Raw genomic sequence first — 18,060 nt, forward strand, 5'->3', positions numbered from 1 at the left:
TCCCCTCAAAGCAGGGGCTGTGCAGGGCCTGCAGTTCCCCAGGTCTGAGTAACGTTATGATTCAAAAACTCTCTTGCACTTTTTGAACCCCATCTCCAAAACTGAAAGCACACAGCATCTGGTCCCACGCACAATGTGCCGGGATGGAAAGCTCTTGGTGGGCCACCCCTTCCCTAAACCTGGGGTTTCTTTTCAAGAAGCCTGCATCACACTCGGCAGCCTCCTGTCTCCACAGGCACCTGGCTGCAGCTTCAGGAGCCTGGTCCCACACCGCCAGCTGCACCTCGCAGCGGGACAGACGGACAACCGATCCCAGCTCCTCTGAGAGCCGGAGCATCTGCAGCAGCCATCGTCATCATCCTGAAACGCTGCCTGGCAGCCACAGAGCACCAGGGGTGGACCTGCTCCCACCAGATTGGGAACCCTGGTAACCTCTGAGGCCCCTTAACTTGACTTTGCAGAGAGTGTGGCTACCTGGGAGGCCGTGTCTGTAACTGGACACATAATTGCCCTGTAATCTTGGGGCAGCTGGAGCTGGACAGGGTGGGCTGGTATCCCGGGGACCCTCGCCCTGTGGGGTTCAGTGCTCCTGAGAGCTGGGCCCGAGGAGCGATCGCTCTGAGCACCATGGCAGCTCCCTGGGAGAACCCTGTGTGCCCAGAGCAGCTTCTTGGCCAAACAGCAAAGAAACAACGTCCAGGTCCATTCTGAGAAAGGGCTTGCTACCCCCCCAGTCTCCACCCTTCCCTGTGGTCAGAGTGGGGAGAACAAGCAGAGGGATCAACGTTACCCTGGGGTCATGCCAAGGAGAATTCCTGGGAGTCAGCCCAGGGGATGATCCCTGTGTTAACAACCCCAGGATGTCCTCTAGCCAAGGGAGGTGTGAGGGTGCTGAAGAAAGACAAACCAGAGAAGTGTCTTTTGCAAAGCTTCCCCCTGCGGCACAGAGGAGATGTTTGTGGTGCACAGACCCATCTTCCAGCTGGCCAGGTCTAGTTCTGGCTGGGGGGGCTCGAGTGCCCCACAGAGATTATCCCTGGGAGGAGAAGGCAGCAGCCAGACTCAACTTCATTGCTCAGCAGCCATTTCCCACTCCTTGGAAAGGGCTGAGAGAAGCAAGGCATTGCCTCCAGACGTTGGGGACACCTGAGAGCCGCAATCTTGCACCCAAATTTGGCCTTCAGTGGCAGGGATTCTTTTCGTTCTCCATGCAGATGATGTCAAGGTTGAGCTACTTCAGGAGGGGCCATTAGTCATTGGGAAGTTGCGGGATAGGGTGGTGATGTCACCCTGCCATGGTATGTAGTGCTGTGCAGCAGCAGCAGCAGAAGCATTATTCAGGCAGGAAGGGCCACAGCCCCCACCTGCCTCTTTATCCTTCTGCTAGTGGCCCTGTGACCCCAGGGGCTCAGGGCTGCTCCATGCCGCTCCCGGGAATTAGGTATGTGGCAGGCGAGGGCAGCAGCCAGTCCTGGCAGCAGAACCCACTGCCCCTCTGGGTGACAGTGGGGCTGAGCTCGTGGTGGGGTCGGGCTGGGAGAGCCATGGGGCTGGATCAGGCTGGGTGAGCCATGGTCAACTGCACAGGCAGGAGGTGGCAGACGCCCCGTGGGGAGGCAAAGGGTTCATGGCTGATGTTACCCTCAGCAAGGAGCTTGCCTTGGGATGGGCAAGCAGGGATGCTGTTGCTCCTCCATGCAAATGATATCAAGGTTGAGCCGCTTCAGGAGGGGCCATTGTTCATTGCCATGGTGTGGGACAGGGTGGTGATGTTTGCGGCTGCTGCCACGGGTATTTTCCAGGCAACTGATGGGGCCGGGAGCCATGAGAAACCTTTGTCCCTAGAGCTGTCCCTGTGTCCCCCTGCCCTGGGGCAGCTTCCTTCGGGCCTGTGTGCCTGAGCTGGAGTAGCACTGCAGGGGCCAGGAATAGCCCTGGGGAGCACTTCTCCAAGCCCTGGGCTTGTCACAGCCCTGTACCCAGGGCCATGGCTCTCAGGCTGCGCAGCTGAGTGCCAGCTTTCAGCCTCAGAGACGGCCGTCCTCAGGAGATGTCCTGTCAGAAAAACAGGAGCCTTCCACATCTAGTCCTGCTGTGCTCTCCTTGGGTGAACCCCAGTCCCCATGGGACAGGCTGGAACAGCCCACAGCCCCATGGAGCAGATGGGGCAGCACCAGGGCTGGGAAAAAGAGGTGCTCTTTCTTTCCCCTGAGCCGGGAATCCCATTGAGCCTGAGCGTGACGCGGCCAAGGAGAGGCTGGTGCTCAGGGCCCCTCTGCCACATCACCTCACGGCTTGCTGAGCCACTCTTGGCTCTGAGGCAGAATTGCCCCTTAGCCCAGTGTCCAGGTCCCTGCTGAGCGGCTGCTCTCTTGTCTAATTTCATTCCAGTGTTCCCTCCATCAACCTGACCAGCTGCAAGTATGAGAGTGGTAAGCCCTGGGACCCTGAGGCATGTGGACTCAGGGGGCTGAGAGCTCCTGGAATACCGGCAGCCATGGTCTGGGCTGTGTTGAGCTGCATAAAGCTTTTCGGTCACCTCCTGAAGGTCTCTGCCGGTACTTTGCATCTGTAGTTGGAAGCACAGGCTGAAGTGTTTTGACCACCCCCATGTCCCTGGTTACACTGGGGGTTTAGCAGTCCCGGGGCCCCTCTGCCTGGCCCCTTTGTCACCTGCTCTCTTTGGTCCAGTGCAGCGGGCAGCACAGTGCTGCGGGCTTAGAGAAGCGGGAGAAACCGAGGAGTGGACGGTGTGTTGGGCGGACACCTCAGTCTCTCTGGAGCACATCGTGAAAATGAAACGGTTTCAGGTAAGTACCCCCCTGTCAAGAGCTGCAGGAGGAGCTCAGTAAGGGGGGGGGGGGGGGGGAGGTAGGCAGGATACGCGGGGGACGTAATGGAACAGCGTGTCGCATCAGGAAACAGAAGCGTCCAAAGGATCACCCATGGCCCTTGTCTGCTTGGGTTCCAGAGGATGCACGCTCACGAGCCTTTGCTTCTGCTGCGCCACTGGTACGGTGCCATCAGTGACACTGCTGGAGAATAACCCCTCAGCAGGCGGTCAAGGTCACCACTTCAGAGCCCAGCTTCCCATTCTACCCGCTGGTTTCCGTGTGCGCCGGCTTTCCTCGGCTCTGGGGGAGGATCCCTGCTGTCCCTTTGCTGACTGTCTTTTCCCTCTGCACCTCTTTCAGAAAATCAACCACTTCCCAGGCATGATGGAGATCTGCCGGAAGGACTTGTTAGCGCGCAACCTGAACCGCATGCTCAAGCTCTTCCCCGAGGAGTACAAGATATTCCCCCGCACTTGGTGCCTGCCAGCTGAGTGAGTGATGGGCATTAAAGCAGCTGAGAGCAGGGATAGGAAATGAGGCAGCGGGAACCTCTCTGTGGTGGGCTGGGGGGGTCTCTCACACTTGGGATCCCTCCCTGTGTCTGAGCGGTGTGTCGGCACACGTCTCTGGCTTCAGGCCGTGTGCCTTGCAGGCAGAGTGCAGAGGGGCTAAAGCTGGGGAGGGGCACCCACCCGGAATGCCAAAGGGCAGTGGGCGAGGGAGGAGTGTGAATCAGCTTTTGGCTGGAAGGTGTCTCTGCAGCTGGGAGCGAGCAGGAGAGGCGGCAGTGGCGGGGCGGCGGGGCAGGCTCTTGTCTCCCGGGGGCTGGGGCAGTGCCCATTGATTGACCGGGAAGGGCACGGGACAGGGGCACGAGGCGGATACACCCCACCGATGGCGATGGCCCCTGTGTCTCTGCCAGCGCTGCAGCAGAGCACGCTGAGGCCAGAGGGTGGTGGGAGAGCGCGGGTCACTCCACTGAGCAGAATTCTGGGCACAGTGGGATGGAAACTCCCACCAAGGTCCCGAAGCTTTGGGGCGCACGGCCTGGCTTCTCTCCTCACGTACGGGCGAGCAGTGCTCGCAGCGCGGCTGAATGTGGCCCAGGAGCACCCGGTGTTGTGGCAAGGGGCCAAGATGCCCATTCCTAGTCAGATTTTACTCTGGCCGTTGCCTGAAAACCTAGAATCAGGGCTCCCATCACCTGCTCCATGGCCACACCCACCTCCCGCTCAGCAGGATTTTCCCTATTCCTGACCAAAAGCATCATTGCTGCAAGAGCATCTCTTTGCAGGCCTCTGACTGTTCTTGGGGCTGTTTCCTGGAGCCAGGAAAACTTGCCCTCTGTTATGGGTGAGCTCAGGGGATGGGGGTTTTTTGCAGCTCTGAACAGCCCCCACTTCCTCCCACAGCTATGGAGATTTCTAGGCCTACAGAGGCAAGAGGAAAACCGGAACATTCATCTGCAAGCCTCCCAGTGGCTGCCAGGGAAAAGGCATCTTCATAACACGTAACCCAAAGGAGATCAAACACGACAAGCGTATGATCTGTCAGCAGTACATCTCTACGGTAACGGAGACGATCTCAAACTAGAGCTGGGGGTGTGCAACCTCGCAGCTCCTCCAGCATCCCACATCCTCCTTGTGTCCTCTCCCTGCACCTTCCTGGACCTGCCAGGGGCACAGAGGTGGCCGCAGCTCAGCAAAGGCCTGGCGAAAGCTTGCCTTTCTCCTCGCTGCTGAGGTGCCGGGGAGCGGCACAAGCAGTGAGACAGAGCAGCCAGCCTCGTGCAGGGCAGCCAGCAGCCGCCTCGCAGCCTTTGCTTTTCTCACGTCCCTCCTGCCTTGTGTTCTCACAGCCTTTCCTCATTGATGGCTTCAAATTTGACCTTTGTTTTTATGTGCTGGTCACCTCTTGTGACCCACTGAGGATTTTTATCTACAAGGAGGGTCTGGCCCGCTTTGCCACCATGAGGTACATTGACCCCAGCAGCACCAGGAACCCAGTAGGAAAGGCAAGTCTGGTGGCTTTCATGGCATGCAGCTTGCTTCTTTCCTGTTCTTTGCACCCTCTGTACCTTTTCCACCTCCTCCCAGAAGGTATTTCAGGCTGGGTGTGAGCTGTTTGTGTTGGTGTCCTGTAGCTCATTGTAAATGAAAGCCTCTCACGTTTCCTCTCTTCAGGATGACACTGAAATGAGGAATGTTTGTTTGTTATAGGATTAAATGGTTGAGGGTCTGGCCAGTAGGAATGTCACACTCTTTATTCCATGGATGGCCTGCTTAAGATATGTAAACGACCAGAGATATGGACTAGATAATGGGAAGCTCCTGAAGAAGACTGGTGGCACCTTGTTTTACCCGCTGCTTAGATAAGAGCCCAGCTTGCCTAGTACGCATGCGTCAAGAAGAGAGGTGAAAAGTTTATCTCTGAGGATGACTTTGAGCCTTCATCTTGGGACCCCCGAGGACCACCCTCAAAAGACACTGCGCCTGCGCCACTAGGAGGAGACTATGGAAATGCTGATCTTAATACGAAGCGGGACAGGTCATGCATATGTACAGGCGTGTTGGGCAATCTTATGAATTTTGTACGATTTGCTGTATAAATATGAGTGCGTTACTGTACCGGTTGCGCACGTCTTTGGAGGAACTATCACCTGTGCGTCCGCCAGCGATTAAACATACCTTCTTTATAACTTTTTAAGTTGTAAAGTGTGTTTTCCGCGTATCAACACCTGCATGCATTTGACCAATTATGCCATCAACAGACGCAGTGAAAACTGGGATGACGTGAAGGGCAGCAAGCGGTACGGTCTTGTGTGGATGCTGCAATGCCTGGGGAACGACCTGCAGGAAGGCTGCCTTTGGGATCCCTGTTTGCCAGGGCCTTTCTCAGGGCGAATGTGGTATCACAGGGCAGCTCTTAGTGTCTTCTGTCCTGCACACAGGAAACTGTCCACCCTGTTTGTCTGGATGAGAGGAAACAACCTTAGAATGGCCACGCTCTGGGAAGATATTGAAGATCTTGTTATCAGCTCTCCACCCTGTTGGTCTGGATGAGAGGAAGCAACCTCAGAACGTCCAAGCTCTGGGAATATATTGAAGATCTTGTTATCAAGACGCTGATCTCAGCTCAGCCCATTGTGAAGCACCAGTACCACAGTTGCTTTCCTCAGCACGTGACTGGCAGTGCCTGCTTTGAGATCCTGGGCTTCGACATTTTACTGGACAGAAAGTTGAAGCCGTGGCTGCTGAAAGTGAGGGGGGAATCTCCTGCTGGGCTGAAACAAGACTGGAAGCAGTGGAGAGCTGAGAGCTGGCTGGTCTGGGGGATGCTGCGCAGGAAGGGGCGGTGGGCTGAACAGAGCTGATCTGCTTCAGAAGGGCCACCTGGGTTAAGTCAAGTACGAGGTGAGCTGCTGTAGCCTAAGCAGGACTGGAGGGTGTCCCTGTCCATTCCCTGGACACCCTCTCCAGCAGCAGGGAATGCCCTGAACCCAGGGCCTTCTTGACCTGTAAGAGCATCTCGAATCCCGAGAGCTGCTCCACACCCCCAGTCCTGCGGGCTGTGGGGTCTGAGCGGCCGACCGACTTCATCGGAAAGTGTGTGGTAGGGCTGGGACTGGGATTTGGCTGGAGTGCAATAAAGTGGCTGGAGCATATTAAACTACACTGATCACTGAATGGTGGGTCATGTCTGTCCCTACAACAACATCTGGCCTGGCTCCTCTCATCACGTACGGGCAAGCACTGCTCGAAGCGCGGCTGAATGTGAGGAACTGATCCACGGCATTGCCTTGCCAAAATGGTAATGAAAACGTGCTGGCAGTGTGCATTCCAGCACTCAGAAAAGCACTGCCCCAGGCAGCTGCTGCCATTCTGGCACAAGCTCCTCTGCCCAGGAAGCTCCCGTAGCGCAGGGGTTCACAGATGGCAACATGACGGCCGTCGCACAATGCAGCCGGCTGTGGCCTGCAGAGTCTGGACCCTCTAAAGCAGGGGTTTGGCCTTCAGAACAGGACTTTGGGTGCTGACAGTGGAGCTCTAGGAATGAAAATGTGGCTTTCCACCCTGAAAACAAGTTTGGCTCCCCTGGGCAAGGTGTTGCTGCCTAAAAATGGGCCTTTGGAGTGTGAAAACAAGGCTTTGAGCATGAAACAAATGAGGCCTTTTTCCCTGCATGAGGAGTTTAACCCCAAAAACCAGGCTTTGGGCACACAAATCTCTCTGCTGAATCTTCTAAACTGGGCTATGGTTCCTAAAAGCGACACTCTGGAGCCAGAGAAGGAGGCTCTGTACTCTCACGTGGAGGTGGTGGGTGGGCCTTCAAAAGCAAGCTTGAGGCCTTCGAAGGCATGGTCTGGGATCCTAAGGAGGGGAGACCTGTCACCTTAAATGTGTGGCTTGGAACTTTTCCTTGAGGCCTTGGACCCCCAAAATGAGTTTCATACAACACATGCCTTCAAACTCCTCCTTGGGTTGAGGCAGTGTGTACCTCTGTCTTCAAGGTCGATATGTTTGAGAATGTAATTACCAAATACCTCTCAGCATGAGTAATTTTCCTGTCTTATGGGAATTCAAGGATATTGTCTTCTGTGAGGAGAGCCAGGCCGCCGGCAGGCCCATTGACCTCCTTGCCAATTTTTTCCCTTTTAGTATCTGTGTTACAAGAACTGCTTTTTGAAGTCTCTGCAAGGGCCCTTTGCAGAAAGCTCAATGAACATGGCAGTAAATGTAAGACAAGTACCATAATTACCAAATCCAATAATCCAAATTTGACCATCGACAATATCCATCCTGAAATTCCTCAGTCATGAAACCAACTGTAAGTGCCTTGATACCTTTGCTGTTGCATTTGTTTGCTTTGCCAATCAGGAGCGTCAGAAGTGCAGATAACAGCAGCCCTGCGTTTTCCTGCAGGCACCGATTGCAGTCTGTGACCTAAGGCTGTGCAGAAATCACTATTTCCCTAATTTTCATTTAGCACAAACACATGCATTTTTCAAAGACTGTCAGATCATTCAAAATATCCCACAGCAAAGTTCATAGTCCACTGTGGCTGCAGTTGGAACACTTGACTTCAGTCACTGGGATCAGGATCTCGTCCTGGTTCATGCAAGCTCGAGTTCTTCTGGATCCACAGCTTTATCTGCTTGGCTCCCGTATCTGTAACAACACAGGCAGATCTCCTTCCCAAGTTAGTACCTGTAACTTCATTCTAAATAACACCTGACATTGACTTTTCTTTCTCTTTTTTTCCTCTTTTTTTTTTTCTTCAAACCTTCTTTTAAACCTACTTCATGGTTCACCATTGGAGGTACTAAACTGTTCTGTGAGAGACATAACTAGTTCAAAACATAAAGAGCTTTGTGAGATTCATATGTTCTACCATGGCTTTGCCTGTAGGCAAATGTAGTGTCCCTGTAACGTGGGCAATGTTCGTGCCATATATTCTGAGCTGTTGTCCAGTTTGAGTTAACAGGGTAGTCTACTGCTGCTATAGCAGAGCACACTTACTGGATTCCCCCGTTTGTGTAGTAGCTCACACTGCCAGAAAACACAGTAATCTCTAATCCCTTGCACTGTTAACTCATGAATCAAACTTTCAATGTCCAAGTTTTTACTGTAATCAAATTCTCATCCATGTAATGATAAAAGATTAGATCAGGATGCGTTTTTCATACTGGAGCAAGTGTCCAGGCTACATAAGTCTGGCATATAGTCAGTGAATTTTTATGCCTTGTGGAAGCAAGACCCAATAATACCTTTTGAAGAAAAAACAAACCCAATTTCTTGAAATTTTTGCATGGTCCACAAACTTGCTGAAGGGTTTATACACTCTGTAGTCAGTTACTCCTCTATTAAATGTTGCAAATGTGCAATTTTTTTTTCCAAGTAGCTAGTAATCAGCCCAAATGGGGTTTTTCTGTTTCTCAGGTTGAAATTCTAAAGTAAGCTGCCCAGTTGATTAGGGGTCTCCCGGATGCCTTGAAAATCTATATGCAAACCCTAAAGGAAAAGATTGCACGGACAATTAGAGCACTGAAAGAATGGTTTAGTTCTTTGCCTATGCCTTCTACCATCCAAAGTGATAATGGTTCACACTTCACCGCGACCATTGTCCAGCAATGGGCAAGGGGAGAAGGTATTAATTGGGTCTCCCATACACCTTACTACCCTCAAGCAAATGGGATAGTTGAACGGGTTAATGGATTAATCAAAAGGTTTGCAAAAGTCCATGTATCAAATTGGCACTTGAGACTATCTGAGGCAGTATATACTGTTAACAACAGATGGGGTGAAAATGGGAACGCGAAAGTAAAAGTGTTTTGCCCTACTAGTGATTTAACCTCCAAAGAACCACATAAAATCAGCAAATCTTCTACGTGACTATATTCTGGTCAACCTGTAACAGTCAAGTTGCCTCAGATTGGATTTGTGCCCCTGATACTGACCAATCCAAGAGGACAGTATGCATGGGAAGCCAAAGATAATTCTGATCGTATACATCGAATAGTTCGAACAACTCCCTTCTCCTTTAATTACAGGATGACTCCAAAAGGAAAGGAAGGGCAACTGAGAAGACACGGGGTGGAGGCCTCATAAGTGTCTGCAAGAGATTGAGAAACTACAACCTTGAAGCCCAACTGGGAGATTTGGTCTTCTTATTTCGGTTTTTTCTGTTTGTTTGCCTGTTTATATATATATTTGTTTGAGTTTTATTTTGTCTTTGTTTTGTCTTTTTTTTCTCTCTTTTTTTTTAAGTAGCATACTTGTTTTTACACAAGTTTTAATAATAAATGCTATATTATGGCTATAATTGTAAAAATCTTTGTACTAATAATTATAATTTCTAGGATAACATTAGGCAACTGTGAACAATCTAGTATACGGGATAGACAGCTGTGAGCTTTTAAACAACATGATGATGGTTCTCTTATTATAAATCACGCTGAACCAGACAATGTGGTCTATAAAATGATACGAGGTTTTGCTCGTATGCTTAACTTTTGCCATGTCACTACCTGTCAGCCTTTACCACATACCCCTACTCAAGGGATCCCCATAACAGCTCTCCCTGTGGACCTGGGTAAAAATCTAGATTGGCTCTGGAACTAAAATAAGTCTATCATTTGGGGGGAATTTGAATGGAAGTGGCCATTTAATAATACATTAAATCGAACCTCCGTTTGGAGTCTAAACTGTTCCTATGCTCCCCTTTGTTGGGACAATAGGACTTTGGGATGCAAACAATCCCGATCCTTCCACAGCCGTGTTCCAGACACCCTTGGGCAGATACATGAAATGGGGACGAGCCATATTGGGGAAAGTGCTTGGTCCTGAGGTGTGTGGAAACAGTAAATATGCAGTCATGTTTTGAATTTCCTTCAACAACCAATAATTCTTGCACGTGGTTCGATGCAACACAAGGGCCACCTGCCAGTTGTTAATGGATTGCTACCCTTGGCTGTCCCAACAAATGGTCTTAACACAACCTGATGCAAAACCCCTTCTATGGAATTGCACAAATAGTATTAATCGTACCACTGCTGGGGACCTAGAAAATAGTTGTTGTTAATTCCTTTATTGTGGAATTTAGCTAGTGCTGCCTGCTTGTGTCAAAATGACCAGAGCCATATTCTCCAGCAATGGGATGTAATAGTAGCACAAGCTGTAGAGATGTAGAATATACTGAGAAATCCTCCTGTCAGATCCTTCAGGGCAATTGTGATGGCTCCTCTACACATGCTCCATGTCAGTTAACTTGGATATGGTCAGACAGGAATATTCAATCTCTCAGGAACTGTGGTATCCCTGTACCAAATGAAGTGTAGACATTGCTAATTTGACTTTATCTCAGAAGCTGGCAGTATGGGCTAAAGGTTTCTTTGGATTAGAAATAGATCACCTTAAAAACAGAATTATGTTGTCCAATTTAACTGCACAAGTGGAAGCCTTAGCAGCCCTTACTAATGAAAATTTTGATTTGCTCAATGAACAAGTACAAGCCGTCTCCAAAGTTGCACTTCAAAACCGGCTTGTGCTAGATAGGATACTACTTAAAGAACAAGGGGTGTGTGGACTCCTGAAAGCAAACCATGAGCAGGAAGAATGCTGTGTTACAATCCCTAATGTGTCACTACCTCTTCGAGAAAACCTCCAGAAGATGGAGAAGATAGCTGAAGTCACACATGAACTGCAAGAACAAATAAAGGACACTTGGTTGGGAAATATTTTTGGTAGAATAGGATGGATATTTTCGGGGTGGATTACTAACCTGCTGCAAACCTTAATTGTTATTATAATTTGCATTATTATAGTAAGTATTGCTATCAGTTGTATCAAAAGAATCATGGTAAAATCCATCTCTCACGTAAGGGTTCACTTAAAAACCGAGGAATATGTAGCTCTGCTAAAGTATGCAGATGAAACCCATGCATCTGCCAATAATAACATGTAAGTGGTTGAATTGTGACTCAGGTCACGGGGTGGAATGTAAGGCTGAGCTACACACACAGGTTTCAATAGTGCCCAGGCAGAGCAGGCGGCCTATGGGCAGTTGTAATACACAACTCAGTCTTGGGCTGCTTTTAAGCTCTTTGTCTGCGGAGACACCTCATGGGGAGCTGTGTAGATGGCTCCGACTTGAGTTGTGTTGTGAACAGACTGAAGGGGGCACTTCACAGCACCTGAAAAACCTGCATGGAGCCTTGCTAAGCCTTGGCTTCCTTCCACAAACATATGTCCTGAGTCCCAATCAAACCACTACTCAAACTGTTTGACAAGCCCTAAGGGTGCCCATTTGGTTTCAATGGGCCAAGACAATGGTAATATGCAAGAGATAGGGCCGAAGATGTCAGGCCCAGCCCTGCATCCTGTCACACACATCAGCAAAATGAACCAAAGAAAAGCCCTGGCATTCGAGCTCCTATTGGGAGCCCTTCCTCCAACCTTAGGAGGAGACCCTTCCCCCTTAGCCGGGCGGCTGGCTGAGGTAACGTATTGGGAACCCTTACCTGAGAGACGGGGTAAGTGACTATGTGATATGTTTTAAGTGTGTCGCTCTGAGTGACTAACGCATGGGTAATATTTTGTGTGCTTGTGAGCTGTGATCATGTGTTTTAGGGAAGCTACAGCGGCTGTAATAAGAGTATTTTGTGAATTACCTATGGGGAGTGTAACCGTGGGGTTTGTGACTCTGCTGCGGATCATCTTATTGTGTGTTGTGTTGGCAGCAGAGTATTTTGTGGATCTTTGTGACTGTAATCAGTGTGGTCATACTTCCAAACTGCAATAGTGAATTCCCCATTGTATCCAACAATAACCTGCAAGTGATGTACTGAATTTGCATTCTGGGTGTTTAAAAATAAATTACTATTAATTCTATTTTAAAAACCTGTGTTCCAGTGTCTTTCTGTCACACTCCCGTCAGCCCCCCGATATCCTGGGCAGGACGTAATTGGCGTGGAATACTCTCTTTGGTCAGTTGGGTCACCTGTCCTGGCTTCGCCCCTCCTTTCTCATGAAGAGCTGAGAAAGTCCTTGACTGTCTGACAGCAACTAACAACATCAGGGTGTTATCAGCACTACTCCCATTTTAACTCTCAAACGCAGCATTCCATCCGCTGCTACAAATGAAGTTAACTCCATCCTGACCAAAACCAGGACAATCAATTACAAGAAAAATGTATTGTTTCATTTCTCACCTTAATTGGATCAGAGGATTGGCTGGAGAGGCTTTAATAGATCCCTCTGGTGCCCTGTAATCTCACCCTACCCTGTCAGGTTTCTCTTCCTCTCCACTATTCCAAACATATGGACATTCCTTTTTCCAGTGACCCTCCTACTTACAGTAGGCACATTGATTTGTTCTTAAAGAAATTTCACAGAAGCTTCCTCTGCTTCCTCCACCAACACCTGCCTCTGAGCCCTCTTCGTATACCTCTTCTTCCCCATCCTGCTGTCAGGGCAGCCAGAAAAGCAGCCTGCAGTTCTGCTTACCCTTGCTTCTCCTTTTCTGCCACCCCTTCTCTGGTATGAAGTACTCTCCCAGTCCAGGAGAGGGGCTGATGGAGTCCCCAGGCAACAAGTTGGCTCATTCTGGAGGCCAGTCAGCCCACTTCTCCTTGTCAGGTGCAGCAAGACAAGGCAGGCAAGGTGTCAGTGCAGTCCCATCTGGGGCACCCAAAACTGTTGTCCCAAAAGCAGGGTCATTACCCGGTGTGCAGCATGCCAGGACACATACATAGCAGAGTTACTGGGTTTAGTCCATGTCTGCACAGAGCTGGGTACTCAGAGGAGATTCCTCAAAGCCAGCACCCTGCACACACAATTGGCAACCGATTGATCTTGTTACAGGACTAGAAAAACCTGCCTAAAGTTACACCTCTGGGGAGCAATTATCACATCACCTACTATAGGTCAAGCACATTCAAATGAGCACCCCTGCTCCTTGAAGGTGTGGAGGGCTGTCATCTGTACAGCCCTTTGACTGGGGGGGGGTGGCTGCGATCGCCCCCTGACACCTTCCCCTTTCCCTAGTCACAGCTGAGCTTTGTTGCCTCCATTCCTCCCGGGCTCTGCCCCAGCTCTCGCCCCTGCTGGGGCAGGAGGTTTCCTCTTCATCAGGCCTTCAGCCCTTCTCCAAGGGCACTTTTTAGCAGCCCAGGCTCTTTATCAGTCCTTTGGCCTCCTTTAACAGTGGAGGTGTTAGCAAAGCCATTAGTGCCCTGAGCACCAACCCAAACACAGCCTGGCCCCATAGTGGGATATTGTCTGTTACAGGTGTCCCTGTGGCAGAACCCAGCAGTTCTCTCACTGCCAGAGGACAGCTTGAAAAAGCCCAAACTCCAGAACACACTCCCAAGTGAAAGCTGCACGAGATGAAAGATGATTTCACTCGGAAGTGCTATCTTAGCCCCTCTAACAGAATCACACAGAATCACAAGGTTGGAAGAAACCCCTGAAGATCATCGAGTACAACCATTCCCACCCTAGGCTAAACCAGATCCCTAAGTACCTCATCAACTCTTTTTTTGAACACATCCAGGGATGGTGACTCAACCCCCTCCCTGGGCAGCCTGTGCCAGCCCTGACAACTCTTTCAGTAAAAAATTTTTTCCTAATATCCAATCTAAGCCTGCCCTGGCACAGCTTGAGGCCATTTCCCCTCATCCTGTCTCCTACTACTAGGCTGAAGAGACCATCGCCCACCTCTCCGCACTACCTTCAGGTAGTTGTAGGTGGTGATAAGGTCTCCCCTCAGCCTCCTCTTCCCCCAGCTCCCTCAGCTCCCTCAGCTGCTCCTCAGAGGGTTTGCCCTCCAGCCCCTTCCCAGCCCTGGTTGCCCTTCTCTGCACTCGCTCCAGGACCTCAGTGTCCTTCTGATGGTGAGGAGCCAGAACTGGACCCAGCATTCGAGGTGCTCCCTCCGCCCAAGCCGCCAGCTGACATTCGCTGGCAAGGTCACAGGCTTGACAGGCCCAGCTGTCTTTGTTCAGGTTCTCCTTTTATTTCAGCAGAAATGGGGCCTTACTGGGTGGCTCCCAAAGGCAACCACCATCTTGGGTGGCAGGACTTAGTGCAGGATGTCCCTCTTGTGATTGTGGGTTTCCCAGTCACCAGTCAGAAACCAGTTAATTCAGTTACAAACTTAATTTTATTAATTTAGCAGGCGGCAATTAAGCAAACAGCACTGGGCGGCCAGAGCGTCTCAGCTCTACCAACGGCACGCACCGTCCCTTTCCCAATTCAGGTTTTTATAGTCCTTTAGTTCCGGGTCCCCATTGTTTCACTGAGGCTTCTTCTGCACATGCGCCAGTTGTTGTTAGGGGGTCGTCTTCTACCTCCTAGTGGTCGATGGGATGAAGTTGCTCCTCTTCCTCACTTGTCCCTTAGTTGACCCCTCTCCCATATTTGGTCACCTTTAACAGCAAGCTCATTCCTTGGCTACTTAATTTCTATGGTTTCCACTTCTAAGTTACCTATAACTCAGTTCTATGCTTCGTTAGCAACTAACAATATACGTTACACAATCATTCTTACAAAATCAGAACGTTATCACCTGTTTCAAGGTATATGTGGTTTACTGAACAAAGGCTCATCTATCACAATCCCCCCTTTTTCTTTTTATCACCATTTTGTTCAGTAAACCATTGTAATTCTCGGTGGCTTAGTATAAGAGTTTAGTCAACCGGGGGAAGAGTTAAACCGTGATTCATACCAGCCTTGTTGAGATTCTCTTTCTCGTCATCTCTTTCCCAACCCTTCCCTAAATTTAGCCACAGTATCTCTAACAATGCCGGTATGATCTGCGTAAATACAGCATTCTACTCCTAAAGCTACACAAAGTCCCCCTTGTTTTAAAAATAGGAGATCTAAACCTCTCCTGTTCTGTAACACCACCTCAGATCGTGATCTTATGGATTTTTCCGTTAACATTAACTTTAAGGACCTTTGAATCCTCCCACCTAACAAGGGTCCTTGACATGGTCTAATTAATTGCTCCCAGATACATACAATAATTAAAATAATCAGCCAGGATGGGTGGTGGTATTCTGATTTCCTACCAGGTTTTTCTTGATCCCATTTATTGCCCTCTAGCCCCCCTTTTTCTTTTCCTAGGTGGGTGTGTTCCTGAGGCAGTGTTAAGCCGGGATTTGCACTAGGGCAGCTCCTCCGAGGCTTGCGCTTTACTCCAATCTCGGGGTTCCGTCCTCCACAGTTTTTACACCTCTGCCTCGCCCGTCGGCTCGGTTGCTTCGAGTCACGGGGTGTTCCATCTTCCCGGCAGCAGGGGTATTCTTCAGGAGGCTCCGAGATTTTTCTCTTAGCGCACCTTTGTTTGAATTTCTCCCAGTTATTCGTTTTACTCTGGGGAGCTGCACCATACTCCACTTAGGTCTCTCCGGCAACACACCTGGACAAGAGTTATTGAAAGAGGAACAGGCTCGTTTGGGTGGAAACAATAATATTCTGGTAACCTATATATATTCCACCACTGTGGTGACCATTTTTCAATTTCCCCTTAAGCTGTTTTATACTCAAATATTTCTTGTGTCAATTTCAATTTTTGTGTGTAATTATTCCCATAAATTCCCCTAGGAGGGGTTCCTTCCTAACAATGAGACCACCACCGTCCTTGGCAGATTTTACAAATAAAACACACAAAAGGATAACAATTACAACGTTTGACTCCACAACTGTAAAGTTTTTACACACTTATAGTTACAAGTTTCTCCTTCATCACTTATCTGTATAAGAACATCGGTGTTTAAGATCTCTTTAGGGTCATTCTGAGACTTCCAGGGGAATTGGTGACCTTCCAGGATGGCTCTTGCAATGTTGAATCCGAAATAGGTCCCTTCACTCGACTGGCATGTGTCCATCCACACTCAGCAGTCCTAATGGCTGTATCTGTTGTAAGTAAGACAAGAAAAGGTCCCTCCCTTTGAGGTGTTAAAGAAGTTTCTTTCCAAGCCTTTATCAGGACTTTGTCACCCGGTTGTATCTTGTGTATCGCCATATCCAAGCGGGGGGGCGTTGTGCCAATATTCCTTTTCTTATTAACTCCTTTCTTCTTGCCATTAGTTGTGTTTTGTAAGCCTCTACTAGGGAATCCTCCAATCGCGGATGATTCCCCGGGTTCCTCATGTCATATGACATCCCATATAACATTTCAAAGGGAGAAACACCCACATCAGTTCTCAGCTGTGTTGAGATATTTAATAGAGCCAACGGTAAACACCTAATCCAGGACATCCCTGTTTCCAATTTTAATTTTGTTAATTGTTTTTTAATTTCTCCATTCATTCTTTCAACTCTGCCAGAACTTTGTGGGTGCCATGGTGTGTGGTGTTGTCACTCAATTCCAAATCTACAGTTTCAACAATCCCACATCGGGGAGTAATTATTATTTTTTTTTTCTAATAATATTTTAACCTCCACCCAGGCCGTGGTTCATGTTGTCGAATCGGTAAAGTCAATTTGTGTATTAGAAAAGGGTCTATGGGCCAGGATTCTTCCTCCTGCTTTTTCCATGTGCATCTTGTGCTTCCCTCCAGCCAGTGCAAGCAGCTTCCACGCTTGCTTGGTGAACCAGCCAGGGGAAGCAGCTGAGCTGCGTGCTAAGTCAGCACACCACCACGCAGCTGTAACTCTGTGATCTCCCTGGCCAGGTCCACCCCGCAGATACACTGGCACCAGCAAGATGCCAGCACAGGGGAGGGGCACAGTGCCTGGGAGGAGGAAACTATTGTTGTAGGCAGCAGTACTGTTAAAAATACTAGTTAAAAACATTTTGTGAAACTACAGGATTCAGCTGCTTTGTTTTTCTTAGATATTGTCTATTGACCCTTTGACACGTTAGACATCCCCTTAAAATTGGCTTAGCCAGATCATATAAACCAATGCACATATACTTAATTACAAATTGATCAATTAAGGCTTGAGTGCCCCAGTGTGTACCGCTGTGTATTCCTTGTAAAATTTTGAGGGCCATTGTTTTAGGAAAAACCTCTCGGCTGTCAGGTAATTCTCAGGCTCCTGAACTATTCTTTTGTATTCCCATCTTTATTAGTTTTTCTTATTCCTGTGGTATGAATTTCGGTACCTGTGGATTTAGTTCTTTCTGCCTCTTATCCGATATATCTGTGTCCCTAGTCTCCAGAATTAGTAAAGCAGCTCTTTTAGCTTCTTGGTCAGCTAAATTATTTGCTCTTATTTGCGGGGTTAACCCTTTCTGGTGTCCCCTCAAGCGTACCACTGCAATTTTCTTAAGGCTCCTTATGGCTTGTAAGCTCTTGATGGATTAGTCTTTTCCTTGTAAATTTGTTAACCCTCTCTATTCTCAAATCTTCTAAATGTATAAGCCATTCCAAAAGCATATTTTGAGTCTGTGAATAAGGTTCCAGATATAAAAATTCGGCCGGATTCTGCAGAGAGGTACTTTCTAGAGACAACTTTGGAGAAGCAATTAATATCCATTTGTCCGCTTCTTTTTGTTGTAATACTCCCCTGATGTTCTGTGGGGAGATTACTTTCAACTCTCCTCCAAAGGTAATTTTGAGAGCTTCCTCCACCAATAGTGCCGTGGCTGCTATTATTTGCAGACAAGTGGGCCATCCCCTGCTAATCAGGTCTAATAGTTTGGAAATATAAGCTATAGGTTTTTGCTTCCTGCCCACTCCTGAGCCAATACCCCGTATGCGACACCTCCCTCTGTA

At 49.0% G+C, this 18,060-nt stretch overlaps 1 pseudogene across 1 annotated transcript in view; it reads left to right on the forward strand.

Moving 5' to 3' along the window:
* Positions 1 to 1,544: 1,544 nt before the first annotated feature.
* Positions 1,545 to 18,060, forward strand: part of LOC311199737 (tubulin polyglutamylase TTLL13-like) — a 336,991-nt pseudogene continuing 320,475 nt past the window's right edge. Inside the window, exons 1-4 of the transcript in view lie at positions 1,545 to 1,564; positions 2,392 to 2,432; positions 2,692 to 2,810; positions 3,195 to 3,325. The product of the transcript in view is annotated as a tubulin polyglutamylase TTLL13-like (transcript). The remainder of the gene's footprint in view (positions 1,565 to 2,391; positions 2,433 to 2,691; positions 2,811 to 3,194; positions 3,326 to 18,060) is intronic.

Source organism: Gallinula chloropus, assembly GCF_964237585.1.
Source record: "Gallinula chloropus genome assembly, chromosome: 21".
Lineage (NCBI taxonomy): Eukaryota > Metazoa > Chordata > Aves > Gruiformes > Rallidae > Gallinula > Gallinula chloropus.